Below are 19,025 nucleotides of genomic sequence, written 5' to 3' on the forward strand. Positions count from 1 at the left end.
TTTAGTACTTTATGGCACTTCTAAAAAAATCAATTAGCCTTTTGAATTTATTTGTTTTCCTGTGAACTCTTGTATTCACCTCTTTTAAAAGAAATGCTGTTTGCATTTCACAATGTGCAACTGCATATCTGCATCTCTTTAAATGCTGCTATAATATAGTATTCCTATTAAATTCTATTTCTCTGTAGTTGCTTGGTGAAGAGGGACCCTGTGGAGAGTCGGCCAAGTCACGACAATCACACCAATACGGCTACATGCCGTGCTCACTTTATTAAACAAACAGGTCATATTTATAACTTAAACCGACCCCTCACACAACTTTACACACAGGTGATTGGATAAATGTTTCTGGTCACGTGGGCATCCATGTCGCTGATCGGTGGGCATGCTGCAGGCGCCTGATCAGAGTGTGCCGATGAGAGTGTGCTGATTCCGTTGTTCCCAGGACTTGCTCTGCACCTGGCTTCTGGTTTGTGCACAGCTTGTTTTCTTTCTCACCCTGCTTGTTCCCAGGACAATTTAAAGTTGCTCTGCAGCTTCAACTAACAGGCCTGGGTTGTCCAACCCGGACAATGGTAACATACGTCCTCAGTCCTTTCAAAATCCCTCTACATATCCCCCTTTTTCTTTTTGGACAACCCATGTCTGTTTAACAATAGATGTTAACCCTTTCTTCAAACAAGAAAATAAACAGCCAAAAATTAAAAACATTACAACAATGATTATAACAAAGCGTATTCCTTCCATCAATAACATCTTTAACCAGCCTGTTATCCCCAGTCCACTCAACCATTCATCAAAGGGATTATCATCAACAAGAATATGCTTCATGTTTCCCTGCAGTTGTGACAACTTCTTGTGCATCGATATGAAATGATCGGAAAGGTTCACACAACACATCCCTTCAAAATCCTCACAACCGTGTCCATGTGCTCATAACAAAAAATCTACTGCAGCTCTATTTTGTAACGTATCATGCCTAACACTATCTACATCAAGCAATAACGAACTTAAAAACTATGATGTAAGATTAAATTGTTTCTCTCTCCAACACGCTAACCTTCGTATATTCTTAGCATTTAATGTTGCCATTTGGACTCATACATGTACCATTCTGATTGGAAGTCAGATCCACTGTTTTAACATTCCAAAAAAACATCAACATTTGTTTCATTCTCTTGCAGGGGAATACCGATTAAACAAGTTCTGAAGGGGTTGTCTGCCTGTTGCAGACTTAAACAAAAGTCTGTTACTCCCGTGATATTTGCCCATGTCTCCCATATGTTTGTCCTAGGCAAGATGTCAAAAATACTTTGGCCAATGGGTAAAAAATTCATCAAGACCATAAAACAAGTCCACCTCTCAAACATGTTTACTCTTGCAATTTCCACTTTTTTTTTTCTCTTTTTTTTTTTTTTTGTTACATTTCACCCCACAAATCTGTGCTTTCACAGATTCTGATGATGTGTACTGTCTCCAATCAGCATGGTATTACACTAGTCATATGTTTTCTCTTGCTTCATGCCCAGTTACTAATCAAACACATACTCCCTTTACACCATTTATATTTAAAGCTTTGGCTTACAGACCCGTTTTACCCCACATAGCATACATTGGCATAATACCCACGGGTTACATCCCTTGCAACACAGACAGTTTATTCCATCTGCTCACTCTGAGTCTTCTCTTCCGTCTTCTGATCTTGACATACAGGTCGCACAAACTTGCTAGGGACCCATATAGGTCCTTTATCTGTGCTGATATAAAAATAACCTCTACTGATAAATAACACCGGATTAGGTCCTTCCCATACACCTGAAGCCATATTTTTATACAGAACATTCAAACCAGGAACTGTAGTTGTTTGGTTCCCTCGCGCTGTTTGGTGATGTATAACAACAGGTGGTCCCTCTCTACCCTCCGTAAGGGAGAGATAGTTTAAGCTAAACAACACCTTAGTCAACCCTTTAGTTAGGTCTATGTCCTGCGATACTTTCTGTCTCTGAAGATAATCCTTCAGGGTACGGTTTGCCCTTTCAACAAGTGCTTGCCCCGTTGGGGAGTGAGGAATCCCTTTAACGTGTTTAATTCCCAAGTTGTCATAAACCTAGCGACTCATTGACTACTGTACGCTGGACCATTGTCTGTCTTTATTTCTACAGGTACTCCCATGACAGCAAAACAAGACATTGAGTGTCTCTCCACATGTAATGCCTTTTCACCGATTTGTGCAGTGGCCCATACAAAATGAGAATAGGTGTCAATTGTGACATGCACATACTTAAGCTTCCCAAAGTCAGGTACATGTGTTACATCCATTTGCCAAACCTGAAGTGCCTTCAGACCTTTTGGGTTAGTGCCCACCCCTAAACCAGGTCCATGATGACTACGTTGAGGACAGGAGTGGACAATACCCTTTGCATCTGCTATGGGTATTTGATACTGTCGATGTAAAGACTTTGCATTCTGATGAAACATCTCGTGGCTGTTGTGAGCTTCCTCAAACTTATTTGTTAGAGGAGTTATTACTGGACAGCTGACTGCTTCATCAGCTCTAGCATTACCTTCGCCCAACCCAATGGTCCACTGATGACTTCTAATAAGCATAATACAAATTTCATGCTTTCGCTGTCGAAGAGTACTACGCAGTTGTATAAACATTTCACCAAGATGTTGGTTCTTTGTTTTTCTCAACAAGGCATCTTCAATGCGCTGTACTACACCAACTATGTACAATGAGTCTGATACTATGATTACAGGTGATCAGTGAGCATGCTGCAGGCGCCTGATCAGAGTGTGCCGATGAGAGTGTGCTGATTTCGCGGTTCCCAGGACTTGCTCTGCACCTGGCTTCTTGTTTGTGCATAGCTTGTTTTCTTTCTCACCCTGCTTGTTCCCAGGACAATTTAAAGTTGCTCTGCAGCTTCAACTAACAGGCCTGGGTTGTCCAACCCGGACAATGGTAACATATGTCCTCGGTCCTTTCAAAATCCCTCTACGTTATTGTTATTTAATTTTATTTCATTTTGTTTTATTTTATTTCAGTTATTAAATTGTTCTTATCTCACCACTTGAGTTTTACCTTTTCCCAATTCTCCTGCATATCCCTCTGGGGGGCAGGGAATGAGTGAGAGGCTGCATACTTAGTTGCCGGCATTTGTTAAACCATGACAACTACATACTTAAGCCACCTTTATACCAAACATACAGATTTATACATTCTCATTAAATGCTATCCCCTGTTCCTTAACAGATAGCTATTATTCCATGGGCTTCCTCCACTCCTCCAAATGTCTATAAGAACAGGCTATGACTTGGGCCCCATCTGTCAAGATGGGTACTCAGGACAGAAGCAGTATGTTCAGTTGTTGGGCACCAGTAACAGCTTGGCTTGGGTCATCGCTGCACTCATCTGGTTCCTTGCAAAACTCACTCTTTGTTGGTTCAGGTCACTCCTGCTATATTACCTCCTACAATGTACAACTCACACAACAGATTATTTTTCCCCCAAGGTTAAATCTCCTTGAGGCACACACCAGGTCTCCCCATCCTTCCCCATTACCCACCAAGTGCACCCAGGTCCTTGAGCAAAGACAATCCCGTGAACAGGTTTGCCTTTTCCCAGGGGAGGAGCAATCCACACTGCCTTCCCCAGCCACTTCCCTATGTGCACTATGGGGACCTTATCTCCTCCCACAGTATGTATGGGTTTTGTTTGGGCAGGACCAGGACAGTTAGCAGATCCTCTGGTGTTAACCAGCCAAGTGCCTTCTGCCAAATTTGTATCCCAATCCTTCTATGCCCCATTGCCCAACACTCTCAACAGAGTCTTTAACAGTCCATTATATCTCTCAGTCTTTCCAGAGTCTTGTGGGTGATAAGGGATGTGATACACCCATTCAATGCCATATTTCCTTTTCCCAGGAGTTTATAAGGTTATTTCGGAAATGAGTCCCATTGTCTGATTCAATTCTTTCTGGAGTACCATGCCACCACAAAATTTGCCTTTCAAGGCCTAAGATGATGTTTGGGGCATGGTTTACAGGGTATGTTTCTAGCCACCCAGTAGTTGCTTCCACCATGGTGAGTATATAGCACTTGCCTTCGCATGTTCGTGGCAGCGGTCCAATATAGTCAATCTGCCAGGCCTTGCCATATTGAAAACCCAGCCACCGCCCTCTATTCCAGGGAGATTTTACTCGCGTGGCTCGCTTGATTGCAGCACATGTTTCGCATTCATGAGTGACCTGTGTGATGGCATCCATGGTCAGGTAAACCCCTCGATCACGAGCCCATGTGTATGTTGCATCTTTCCCTAGATGTCCTGATGTTTTGTGGGCCCACAGAGCTACAAATAGCTCACCCTTACATTCCCAGTCCAGGTCCACCTGAGCTACTTCAATTAGGGCAGCCTTGTCTGACGTGCGGAATTAGACTCTCTAACTCGAAAGTTATAAAGTAGGTATGTTTATTGCGCGCAGATGCACGGGGGATCGCTCCTCCACAAGCGTGCATGCCCGAAGTGAGGAACCATCCTACATTTATACAATGAAACAAATGAATATTCAATTAACGCCTATACATATTCGTTACCTAAACCCCGCTTCGTATGTTAATTAGCTTATCAGTCCTTTGCCTGGAATGTGGTGGTCTTGCAGGTTTGTAGGTGATTCATGTCCTTGTGACCATCCGATCTTCTCCAGCAAGGAGACTTAGCACTCCCTCCCTCTAGATAGCATTGGAATATCTCTCATCCTTTTCTCATTCTTTTATAAATAGCCCCTTTGTTAGAGGAGGAGGGGCAGGCGTCTCCTCAAAACTGTAGTTGTCTCCTCAGAGCTGTGTGCCTATGTGACCAGACACCGCACCCATGACCAGTCACCATACCCACATTCCTTGAGCAGACATATACAATCACAGTCGGTGTCCATTGTCCCCATTTCACACTATTTCTCCATATCACAGGTGTCCCCGGCAATGCATTATAGCCACCTGTGACGGGAGTTGGACAACTTCTAACACTCGTAGAATTTCTTCAGTATATTTTACAGCTTTTCCTTGGGCAGTTAAAAGTCCTTGTTCTTTCCAGATCGTTCCATGTGCGTGAACAATGGCAAAGGCATATTTAGAATCAGTCCAAATGTTAATTTATTTACCTTTTGCCATTTCTAGAGCTCGAATGAGATCTATCAGTTCTGCTTTCTGAGCTGAAGTTCCTGCAGGCAAAGGATTTGATTCAATCACCTGTTCTGTTGTGGTAATTTCATAGCCCGCCATTCTCACGCCTTGTCTCACAAAACTGCTCCCATCTGAAAACCAATCTTCTGCTGCTGGGAGAGGTTCTTCCTTGAGGTCTGGACGGCTGGAATAGACTGCTTCAATGGTGTCCAGGCAGTCATGACAGGTTCAGCTGAGGTTTTTCCTTCTAGGAATGAAGCTGGGTTGACAATATTAGTCACTTGAATAGTTATGTCTTCTGATTCGGCCAGGATTGCCTGGTATTTCAGAAATCTAGAGGGTGATAACCAATGATTTCCTTTCTGCTCCAACACTGCTGACACTGTGTGAGAAACCAGTACAGTTATTTTCTGTCCTAGTGCTGCAATGGAGAGACAGGACGCTGCTTGATGCAAGCAAATGTCAATTTATTGTATACAATCACGAGTTTATATATGTTTTCAGAAGCTGCACGCTTTAAACAGATTGGTTCTTTAAGCTAAGCATTACATACTAGGCAATTCCTGATTGGTGGTTAACTACAAACAAAGGACACTTTTAGTAAGTGTTTACAGTCATCAATTAACAGCAAGGTGTTACCTCTCCTTGGCCCATCTGTGCCTCATTCCCTTATCTTTTCTCAGCCTGACTCATACTGTTGGTTGTTATTTATTCACCCTCCTTGTCCTCCCAGGGTTTGTGGCCTACAGGCTCGAGCATATTCCTTTCAGCTGACTGATTGGTGCTTAAGGTCCTGATTTCCAGGCCCCCTCCTGCATCTCCCCCTTCTTGTTTTTGAGCAATCCAAATCCCGTTTGCGCGCAATAAACATACCTACTTTATAACTTTCGAGTTAGAGAGTCTAATTCCGCACGTCAGTTTGGCGAGCCAGGCAGGAGGATTTCTGCTCGGCCGAGGGACCAGCTGCGGAGCGGACGCTCCTAGGCGCGCCCCGGGAGATTTCCTCGGAGGAGCCTTCTCTTCTCAGCTGTTCCCCCGGGAGCAGAAGAGAACCCCTGGATCCGCGGATAAAACGGTATGTTTAGTAACGGGGCGGCTGGTGAGACGCACGGAGACGTCCGGCGCGCAGCGCAGTCCCCAGGAGGAAAGGTACCTTGGGAGGGGGTTTGCTGACCGAGGGGTGGCCGCTAGCGATCTTGAGGGCAGATCGAGCAAACCCGAGGTTACTGCCATTCCTAAAAGCCCGGAGGCCTCGTGACGGAAAGCGGGGGGCGGGACGGAATAAGGCGGAATCTCACGGGAACAAGAGGGACCTCACAGCAAAAGTAAAAGGGAAACTTCTGCGTAGGAAAAAAAAAAAAGAAAAAAAAATTAAAAAAAGGGGGAAGCTAAAAACTTCCTTTAGGTTGTCTTAACAATTGGGGAATTCCTAGAATGTAACAACTGAAATAGCGCTCTGTGTCTTGTCTGTTCTATGTGTTGTCTTGTTACATGTTCAAAACTCGGAGTTATGAAATGTATGTTGAAAAATAATAATATTCTGGTAATTCGTGGCAAGTAGCGGAAAACTTAACACTCTGCTTAAGACCAGGAAAAATTGGGGTTTTGTTTGTTGTTTGTTTTTTGGTAATTGTTCATTGAAATGCATACTTTGTGAACTGTCAGTGTTCCTAAAAGTTGTACATAAGTGCACTGTACCGTATAACATACTGCTTGTGTGACTGAGGGCTGCCCGGAGAGTGTGAATGGTGTGATTGAGATGCGCATTTTGATTTTCCGTGTATAGCTTAATTATTTTGACTGAGTGTGAGTGCAAGAGTGCTTGAGACATGCGTTTGAGTGCAATATGAGCAAGGAGCTCTATCCGTGTTTCCGACCTTGGGTGGCTAAGGCGGCCGGAGAAAAACAAAGTAATTAAAATTGCAAAATGGGAAATGGAAGGAGTAAGCCCTGTGAAAAATCGCCCTTGGGTTGTATATTAAAACGTTGGAGTGATATCGTAGGACAGGGTGGCACCGAAAATAGAAGGAAATTGATTAAATATTGTAATCAGTGGTGGCTTTTGTATAAATTGGAGTGATGCGAAATGGCCTCAGGAGGGAGGAACGTTAGATTATAACACTCTCCTGCAATTAATGTTGTTTCTGAGGAGAGAGGGAAAGTGGGATGAAGTATCATATGCAGACATGTTCTTCGTCCTCCGGGACAAACCTGAGTGGCAAAAGGACTGCGGCTTAGTACCCCCTCGGGATCCTATGGTACTAGCACTAGAAAGAGAGGATAGGAGGGAGCGTAAAGGAAAGTTGAAAAGATGTTGCTCAGCATGTAGTATTGGACAAAGGTGTATCAAATTAAACGGAGTACAAGAGTCCGAATTAAACGATTTATTTAATCCACCTTATAGAGTGGAGAGACAAGGTTCGGCCGGGGCTCCCAGTCCACCCCCAGGCGAACAAGAGGAAGAAATTCCACAAGTTCTTTATAAAGAAAGCCAAACACCCGCTGCCACACAAGGAAACACAAAAACCGCCATTACGGCTCCAAATAGTCCGGTGTCTTCACGCACCAGACAGAAGTCTATTTTACAGGCACCCCTCCAAGAAGCCATAAATCTGGACGGAGGAACAATGAAAATAAAAGTTCCATTCACGGGTGCTGATCTGAGAGAATGGAAAGAGGCTGCCCAAGAATACCGTAATGATCCGATAAAGACGGCACAGAATTTTAAATTTCTAATAAAACAGCACAATCCTGACTGGAGTGATATACAATTATTATTAGATTGTTTGACTGAAACTGAAAAGCAATTGGTCATAAAAACAGCGGGGGATCTCGCAAAGGAACACTATAATATAAAGGGAGATAATTATAGAGAATGGTTTCCTTTGTTGGACCCGGAATGGGACCCAAACTGTGCCGCTGAAATGGGAAGATTACAGGCATACCAGGAATGGATATTCAGAGGAATGGAGAAAGCAATTCCTAGAACAATGAATTGGGCAGCGTTATATGAGGTTAGACAGGGTCCCTCTGAAACACCTTCAGAATTCTTAGACAGGATAAGAGATGCGATGCGCCGGCACACGTCTCTGGACCCAAATTCGGAGGTGGGCGCACAGCAACTAATATCCCTCTTTTTAGGACAATCACAGGGGGATATTAGGCGCAAGCTGCAAAAATTGAGACCTCCTGAAAATAGAGACTTGGAAAAATTAGTAGAGGAAGCATGGAGAATATTTAGTAATCGAGAAGAAGGTTACAAGCAGGACCAAAAGAAAATATTAGCAGTAGTAAGAGAGAATGAGAATCAAAAATCTAAAGTTAAATCAAGGCGTGGGCTGACACCCCTGGGTAGGAATCAGTGTGCAATATGCAAAAGGACAGGACACTGGAAAAACGAATGCCCTGAATGCCGACATCAAGAAAACACTAAATGGCGCAGTAATCAAGGGAAAACAATAGCTCACATGGAAGAAGAAAATTGACTAGCCGACCCATTAGTAAAAATAAAATTAGGAGAAGAACAGGAGGAGGTGGAATTTTTAATAGACACAGGAGCTACCTATTCGGTTTTGAACCAAGCTTTAATGCCTTCGGGAAATGATTATGTTTCAGTAAAAGGTGCAACTGGCCAAACTGAAAAGGCTTATTTTTGTAAACCTTTAAAATATAAGTTGGGAAAACAGATGGGGATCCATAAATTCCTATTTATGCCAAATTCCCCAAAGGCCCTTCTTGGTAGGGACTTATTAGAACAATTGGAGGCAACAATCAAATTTAAAAAAGGGGAAGTTACTCTGGAGGTAAATGATCATCAATACATACAGGTTATGAGCCTATCTTTGGCCAGTACTCCTATAAAAAGGGAAATTGATACCAGAATTATTGATCAGGTATATCCCGGAGTATGGGCAATTGACATACCGGGACGTGCCAAGAATGCATCACCTGTTATAGTAAAATTGAAGGAAGGACAGAGTGCAGTAAGAATTAAACAATACCCACTGAAAAGGGAAGATAGGGAAGGAATTCGTCCAAACATAGAGCGATTCATAGAACTAAAACTACTAAAAGAATGTGAGTCAGAATTTAACACACCTATCCTCCCAGTTAAAAAAACTGATGGGTCTTATAGGATAGTTCAAGATTTAAGGGCCATTAACAAAATAACAGAGGATCTGTATCCTGTAGTAGCGAACCCCTATACCTTACTAACCACCCTGACACCTGACCTAGCTTGGTTCACAGTTTTAGACTTCAAAGATGCCATCTTTTGCCTCCCTCTCCATGAAGCCAGCCAAAGAATTTTTGCTTTTGAATGGGAAAATCCCAGAAGCGGTCGAAAGACCCAGCTCACATGGACGGTGTTGCCACAGGGGTTTAAAAATAGCCCCACAATTTTTGGAAACCAATTAGCAAAGGATTTGGAGTTATGGGAACCACCGTCAGGAGAAGGGAAAGTGTTACAATATGTAGACGATCTTCTTATTGCAACCAGAACCGAAGAATCTTGTATTATTTGGACTGTGAGTCTGCTGAACTTTCTGGGACTACAAGGATATCGGGTTTCTAAGAAGAAGGCACAGGTGGTGTTACAACAAGTCACATACCTAGGGTACGAGATCAGTGCCGGACAACGGGTCCTAGGGAAGGCCCGAAAAGAAGCCATATGCCAAGCCCCCCGACCACGAACTGTAAAGGAACTGCAGACATTTCTGGGAATGACAGGATGGTGCTGGCTTTGGATATGTGATTATGGCTTGCTTGTTAAACCACTATATTCCCTGATAGCAGCTAATCAGAAGGATCTTCAGTGGGATGCTGAATCAGACAGAGCTTTCCATGAACTGAAGAAAGCCTTGATGTCGGCACCAGCACTAGGACTTCCTGATGTGAGTAAGCCATTTTTCCTATTTTCCCATGAGAAACAGGGAATGGCATTAGGAATACTGGCACAAGATTTGGGACCATACAGACGGGCAGTGGCATACTTCTCTAAACAGCTGGATGCCACTGCAAAAGGGTGGCCTGGTTGCCTGAGAGCAGTAGCAGCTGTCATCCTAAACATCCAGGAGGCCCGGAAGTTTACCTTGGGCCAGAAAATGACTGTCTTAGTATCCCACACAGTGTCTGCAGTCCTTGAAACAAAAGGGGGGCATTGGCTCTCCCCACAGAGATTCCTAAAATACCAGGCCATAATGGTGGAACAAGTTGATGTTGAGATCGTGACTACAAACATCATCAATCCGGCCTCATTTCTTAATGGGAATGTTGGCGAATCAGTCGATCATGACTGTCTAGAAACAATCGAAGCCACTTATTCTAGTAGGACAGATCTCAAGGATGTTCCTATTAATGGAGCTGAACATTGGTTCACGGATGGGAGCAGCTATATGCTGAATGGAAAGCGACATTCCGGATATGCTGTTACAACCTCTGAAGAAGTGATAGAATCGGGACCGCTACCAGCTGACACTTCGGCACAGAAGGCTGAAATCATAGCCCTTACTCGAGCTCTGGAGAGAGCTCAGGGAAAACCTATAAATATTTGGACTGATTCTAAATATGCCTTTGGAGTGGTACATGCTCATGGAGCAATATGGAAAGAAAGGGGACTGTTAAACTCCCAAGGAAAAATCATCAAACATGCGGAAGAAATTTTGAAACTCCTAAATGCGGTCCAGCTTCCTGAAAGGGTGGCAATTATGCACATCAAGGCACACCAGAAAGTGAGCACAGAATTAGAAAGAGGAAATGAACTGGCGGACAGGGAAGCAAAACAGGCAGCCAGAAAAGCAATCAAGGTAGAGGGTGCGCTAATACCCGATGGACAAATATCTCTAGAAGGTAAACCAGACTATACTAAAGAAGATCGCAAACCGATTTCTGACCTAGAGGGATCATATAATGAGGAAGGGTGGGCTGTAATCTCACATGGGAGAATAGTGATTCCTTCCTACATGGTATGGTCAGTAGTCCGGGAAGAGCATAGAAAAAGGCACTGGGGGGCAGAAGCTCTATATAAGGATCTCACTAAAAACATAAAAGCACAAAATTTGTATATTACTATTAGACAAGTAACCCAACAATGTGATCTTTGTCTCCAGACTAATCCTAAGATTACCAAGGGGCCAAAGTTGGGAAAAATTGGGAAAGGAAATGTTCCAGGGCAACATGGGCAGATTGATTTCTCGGAACTTCCTAGAAAAGGGGGGTATCGATATTTATTGGTACTAACAGATACCTTTTCAGGTTGGCAGAAGCCTTCCCGTGCAGAACTGCTAAAGCCTGGGAAGTGACCAAAATACTGCTCCAAGAGATAATACCTAGGTTTGGAGTCCCAGCGGTAATGTCCTCGGATAGAGGACCACATTTTGTGTCCAGAATAGTACAACAGATCAGCCATCATCTAGGAATAGATTGGCAATTACATACCCCATACCAACCACAATCAAGTGGCCAGGTGGAAAAGATGAATCATCTAATCAAACAACAGATTGTCAAGTTAGGTCAAGAAACAAATCTAACTTGGCCCCAGCCTTTTCCATTAGCTCTTACACAAATTCGAACTAGACCAAGAGCAAAAGAGGGGCTTAGCCCATTTGAAATTTTGTATGGACGACCCTATGGGGTACAAAAGGGGATGTCTTCACAGATTGGTGAAGAAACAATGACTTCCTATATGGTGGCACTAAACAAACAATTAATAAGAATTGAGAAGCATGTGATGGGAACACGCAGTAGGGGTCTGGATGGACCTGTTCACGATAGACGACCAGGGGACTATGTATACGTTAAGTGTTTTGCAGATAAAACCCTGGAACCACAGTGGACCAGACCTTTTCAAGTCCTACTCACCACCTACGCTGCAATCAAGGTTGAGGGACAGAATTCTTGGATTCACCATACCCAGATCAAGAAAGCCCCTGCAACTTCGTGGAAAGTAACCCCAGATAAAAAAGAACTGAAACTCAAATTTACTCGGACAAATGGGAACAATGTGGGTGGCAAGTAAGTGAACCTGAGCGGTTGTGGATCCACCATATGGGAAGGGCACCACAACAAATAATATAGAACAAAAGAGTCTGGGACTGAGCCAGTGGCCAGTCTTGCCCAACTTGTTATCAGTAAGCCCCAACTCAAACAAAGATATTTTTGATCAAAACAGATTTTATATGTATATATGAGGAACGTTTAGATTCTTAAAATGATCAATAGTGGGTTTAAACCATTTGTGGTTTTTTGTACCCTCTCTCTTGCCTACAACCAAGAGCCTGATAACTGGCCTTGGAATCATGCCCAGAAAAAACACACTGGAATAATGGGAAAGGTGGACTCAAAGATGAAACTAGCTATGGTGGTTTTTTCTGAAAATGAGGTGTACCAAAGGAATCAATGGGATCGGGAGGATGTACACAAAGTCGACCAATTATGGGGAAAATTAGGAGATAGGATAAAAGTAGGGTGTCAAACATATAATGAAAAGGATAACACCAAGATTTCGGGAGACACCCTGATTAATGTCAGAAAGGTAGATAAGGAATTTACCCTTCTAAATACAACCATGTGCTTTAATTCACGGGAATGTTGGCACAATTTTACCTTAACCGAGCCCATCTTTATAATATGCCTAGGAAAGGAATCCCCAAGAACAGCTCTGACTTATAAGATCAAAATAACAATCATCACAGAAAAGCAATGCATTAGCCACCATAAACCTCTTGGAATAAAAGGTATTAAAGGATAAATAACAAGTCTAAGAAAATTTCTTTCTACATTTCTCATTATATCTGATACCACTACTATAATGTTATATACAAGTTCTTATTAATAGCCTATGAATAAACAACTCTGGATTTTAATAGGACCTTATTAGTGCATTGTTGTTTCAGATGTAGCATGTAAGAAAATGGCAGGGAGCTTCTGAAAAATGAAAGATCCTTTTTCAAATATATGTCCTGGGTAATGAAATGGAAAGAAATAATAAAGAAAATACAATGTATAAAGTAAGTTCACTTCTAAATGACCCAGGATAATTTCAAAAATACTATTGATTCACTAAAAGAAGAAATTTAATTATGCTTTCATTTTACACAGATACAGAAAGCATTTATACTGCAACAGGCAGAAATACTTCAGACAGTACTTTTCACCCAGGTGTGTTGGAGCGTAACAGGATTTCAGTATCATCAGTTGGCTAATTCTGACATTTTCTACTGTAATATGAAATCACTTACTTGTAATGTACTTATCCTACTCTAAATACAACAGCTAACAATCAGTTCACTAGTAATGAATGATAACAAATGATTCAATAGTAGAATAAATCCTATGAAAAAGTAAATCCATGAATTATCATGGTCTTACCTCCAGTTTTTGATGGTCATTTCTTAAAATCAGTGATTAGTTTTCACCCCTAAGTAATGCTTTCACAACAAAGGTTAAGCTGCGAATATTTGCCTGGAAGAAGAGAGAAATGCCTACGGTTCACAATAAGGTATTCTGAAGCAGAAAGCTTTGTAGAAGAGAGAAGGATGAAAGCAAAACTTAATGCTAAAGTTTTGGGAGAGATGCTGAAAAATACAAGTCAGTGAAGCTGCTCATCTGTGTCACCTTCAGCACACACATCACGGTTTGCAAGACAGCAATACAGTGTTGAAAGAGTAGAAAGCAGAGATTTCAAAGAAATACTAATCAATCCTGAAATACTACTTTGGCCACAGGGAGAGATTCTGGCTTTCTAAAAGTCTGCTGTATCTCCCCTCCTGTCCTGTCATTTTCCAGAGAAAAACAAAGACACAGAACAGGAACTCAATATCAAATATTCATCAACTGAGGAAAATAGACAACATACTGGTGTTTGTCATAGCCATAAGACAATACTGAGGTGTGCTCTGAAGTGTACTCTCTCTCCTCTGCTCTTTTTGATCAAAAAAACCCTTTCTAGACCTAAGAAAACTTCCCAGATTAAAACTTATTTTAAAATTATATACTTCTATGTACCCCCTCCTTACATCTGCTGAATTAGAATTTGTGGATGCATAAGTAACTAGTAAAAAAGAAGGATCATCAATACAGAATAAGGGGTGGGGGTTTTTTTTATGTGTTTTGAAATTCCTAAGTTTTAAGTACCTACTTTAAGGATAATAAAATGCATGCAAGTTAGTTTTGAGGAAATTTTAAAATAGCCAGAAAAATTATTTCAAATACTAGAGGACTATGGAAACTTAAGAAAATTAAAGATGCAATTTCAATAGACATTACAAACAGTGGCTTAAGTTTCTCAAACCCAAGAGTATTCTGAATGCAAATGGTATTTACTTACTTTTATGATGGCAGGTTTCCATACTCTTAATGAAACATTCACTTGAGATATGTCAGATGGGACCAGGGCACAATTAATATATGCACAGCTGTATGTATCACAGTCCTGTTTAAAAGCCACCAGCATGAGTTAATAGTAAGAGATTTTTCACATTACTAAAATAAAAACATGTAAACTGGCATGTATGGATTTGCTGTGACATCAACACTAAGTTGGTATTAATTACTGGGGCTTTTTACATAAAAATGACACTGCAGTATATAAACTGAATTGAGATATTCATGCTGTGGTAGAATAGTCCCAGTTTTTGCAGGCTCGCTTAGCCTTGAGGAAGCTCTGTTACTGTAGGTGCACAGCAAAAGGAATCAGTAGAGCTCCTAAAGGAGGCACAGCCTGTAACAGCAAGAAGCATTTTTCTGCCATCACAGCTATGGCTTCTCTGCAGTGTTTCTAATCTAAACCCTGGACACCCTTAATCACTCCCATAAATCTTAACCCTTGACCCTGACGCGTATTAAAGCAACAGGTAAAGCTTGATGCTAATGTAGATTTGCTTCTTGACAAATTTTGACTATTTGCTGTTTGATGAGGTGATTAATCTTTTCTACTTGTCCACTTGCTTGTGGTCTGTATGGAGTATGCAATCGCCAATCGATTTGCAGTGCTTTAATTATTGCTTGTGACGTACGGAATTAGACTCTCTAACTCGCAAGTTATAAAGTAGGTATGTTTATTGCGCGCAGATGCACGGGGGATCGCTCCTCCACAAGCGTGCATGCCCGAAGTGAGGAACCATCCCACATTTATACAATGAAACAAATGAATATTCAATTAACGCCTATACATATTCGTTACCTAAACCCCGCTTCGTATGTTAATTAGCTTATCAGTCCTTTGCCTGGAATGTGGTGGTCTTGCAGGTTTGTAGGTGATTCATGTCCTTGTGACCATCCGATCTTCTCCAGCAAGGAGACTTAGCACTCCCTCCCTCTAGATAGCATTGAATGTCTCTCATCTTTTCTCGTTCTCTTTTAAATAGCCCCTTTGTTAGAGGAGGAGGGGCAGGCGTCTCCCCGTCTCCCCTTTGTTAGAGGAGGAGGGGCAGGCGTCTCCTCAAAACTGTAGCTGTCTCCTCAGAGCTGTGTGCCTATGTGACCAGACACTGCACCCATGACCAGTCACCATACCCACATTCCTTGAGCAGACATATACAATCACAGTCGGTGTCCATTGTCCCCATTTCACACTATTTCTCCATATCAATCCCCCCTTTTCTATCAAACTAAGTAAATTCTTTTACTTAAGCAGTCTTCCCGAATGATATAAAGCATCATACATAAGTGTTACCCTTTTAAACATTCTCCAAACCCACAAATATAACATAATGGTTAGTATTAAGGAAATTCCTAAACTGATCAATAAGATCACAATGGGGTGTACCATAGTGTTAAGAATTCCTGTTGCAGAAGGTGACCAGCCAAAGAGAGTACCCCACCAATTATGGTTTCCATCCTGTTCTACCTTTTTTAAAACTTTCTTGATCCCCTCTACATCATGATGGATCATAAGAGTTTCATGTCCCTTTCCTTTGGTTTCTTTCAGTATACGTTGTAAATCTGCATGTTTTAATAGTTCTTTTATACTGCTTATATTTAGTCCTATGGGGGTAGGAATTATCATCTGTGATAGGGTAAAGTTAGATGTAAAATTACAGATACAGTAATTTGGATATAGTGCAGTCTCCTTTACCTCCCCATCTACGGTTATTGTGTTACACGCACATCCCTTCCCTGCATATATAATTACTGTTTTCAAGTTTGCATTTGGTCGGGCCTCGAAATGACATATTTTCTGATCTGTATCTAAACAAGTATCCTGGGCCATTATAGTATTGCTTTCACAGAGGAAGCCCTGCTGTTCTCGCATAATACAAGATTCTAAATCTACTGTTTGCCACTTGTCACCTATCTTTCTGGCCCATGTTCTATGCTCAAAAGGATATTTTCCTAGGCATATTATAAAGATGGGCTCGGTTAAGGTAAAATTGTGCCAACATTCCCGTGAATTAAAGCACATGGTTGTATTTAGAAGGGTAAATTCCTTATCTACCTTTCTGACATTAATCAGGGTGTCTCCTGAAATCTTGGTGGTATCCTTTTCATTATACGTTTGACACCCTACTTTTATCCTATCTCCTAATTTTCCCCATAATTGGTCGACTTTGTGTACATCCTCCCGGTCCCATTGATGCCTTTGGTACACCTCATTTTCAGAAAAAACCACCATAGCTAGTTTCGTCTTTGAGTCCACCTTTCCCATTATTCCAGTGTGTTTTTTCTGGGCATGATTCCAAGGCCAGTTATCAGGCTCTTGGTTGTAGGCAAGAGAGAGGGTACAAAAAAACCACAAATGGTTTAAACCCACTATTGATCATTTTAAGAATCTAAACGTTCCTCATATATACATATAAAATCTGTTTTGATCAAAAATATCTTTGTTTGAGTTGGGGCTTACTGATAACAAGTTGGGCAAGACTGGCCACTGGCTCAGTCCCAGACTCTTTTGTTCTATATTGTTTGTTGTGGTGCCCTTCCCATATGGTGGATCCACAACCGCTCAGGTTCACTTACTTGCCACCCACATTGTTCCCATTTGTCCGAGTAAATTTGAGTTTCAGTTCTTTTTTATCTGGGGTTACTTTCCACGAAGTTGCAGGGGCTTTCTTGATCCGGGTATGGTGAATCCAAGAATTCTGTCCCTCAACCTTGATTGCAGCGTAGGTGGTGAGTAGGACTTGAAAAGGTCCGGTCCACTGTGGTTCCAGGGTTTTATCTGCAAAACACTTAACGTATACATAGTCCCCTGGTCGTCTATCGTGAACAGGTCCATCCAGACCCCTACTGCGTGTTCCCATCACATGCTTCTCAATTCTTATTAATTGTTTGTTTAGTGCCACCATATAGGAAGTCATTGTTTCTTCACCAATCTGTGAAGACGTCCCCTTTTGTACCCCATAGGGTCGTCCATACAAAATTTCAAATGGGCTAAGCCCCTCTTTTGCTCTTGGTCTAGTTCGAATTCGTGTAAGAGCTAATGGCAAAGGCTGGGGCCAAGTTAGATTTGTTTCTTGACCTAACTTGACAATCTGTTGTTTGATTAGATGATTCATCTTTTCCACCTGGCCACTTGATTGTGGTCGGTATGGCGTATGTAATTGCCAATCTATTCCTAGATGGTGGCTGATCTGTTGTACTATTCTGGACACAAAATGTGGTCCTCTATCCGAGGACATTACCGCTGGGACTCCAAACCTAGATATTATCTCTTGGAGCAGTATTTTGGTCACTTCCCAGGCTTTAGCAGTTCTGCACGGGAAGGCTTCTGCCAACCTGAAAAGGTATCTGTTAGTACCAATAAATATCGATACCCCCCTTTTCTAGGAAGTTCCGAGAAATCGATCTGCCCATGTTGCCCTGGAACATTTCCTCTACTAATGTTCCCTAGTTTTATTTTATTTGCTGTATTGGGATTATTGCATAAACACATTTCACATTGCTGAGTCACCTGTTTTATTACAGTATACAAGTTTTGCCCTATCAATTTCCGATTTAGACTTTTATATAAAGCATCAGCTCCCCAATGCGTCTTATTAATAATAGGGCTGTGGTCCATATTAAATTAGATGGTACCACTATATGACCATCCCTTAAATAAGTCCACTTACTTGATTTTATTTTATCATTCATGTCCTGAATTACCTTTAAGTTTTCTTTAGAATAGTTTGGCTCCTGATCTGTACTTACAGTTTGGATTTTATTGCCTGGTATTAAGGATAATTCCTCCTTTCCTACCTCCTCTGTTACTTGTCTGGCCTCATGGTCGGCCAGGCGGTTTCCAATTTCCAAATCAGTGCCTCAGAGCGGGCCATTCCTCACATCAAGGTCTGGCATGGCATATGTTCCCACCGCTGAACACCTACTGGGTTGCAGCCAACAGCGGAGCTCAAGATCCTTCTTGGTGGCAAACACAGAGGCCAACCCAGTCTTGCCCTTGACTATGGTAGGAGGCACCTGACCAACCTTATTCCTTGTACTTCGTTGTCAATGCAGAGTTTCATCTGCACATCCCATAACAAGTCACTGTCATGGCAAAACACACAGATTTACATTAGTAGAACTACTACAGAGTGTATTTTATTTCAGTTTTTCTGCCAATATCCCCACAGCCTTGCTGACCAAGGGATATTGTTTTTATCTGAACTGGGCAAGCCTCCCCCTTATCATTTTTACTGTAACAGGTAAAGCATTTTTCACCTTTCATTTTCGGATACACCTGGTTAAAAAATTATTTTACTTCAGGGAGGTCCTCTTTTCCTCTTTTCTGTTGAATTAAAGATAAGCTTAATATTTCAATTACTTGATCATTTTTAACTTTTAGTTTCATTTCTCCTTCTTTAAATGTCTAGATGTTCTAATAAATCTCATCCCAACAAAGATTTTGGTGAATTTGGCATTCTTATTTG

The sequence above is a fragment of the Falco naumanni genome, chromosome W, assembly GCF_017639655.2.
Source record: "Falco naumanni isolate bFalNau1 chromosome W, bFalNau1.pat, whole genome shotgun sequence".
Lineage (NCBI taxonomy): Eukaryota > Metazoa > Chordata > Aves > Falconiformes > Falconidae > Falco > Falco naumanni.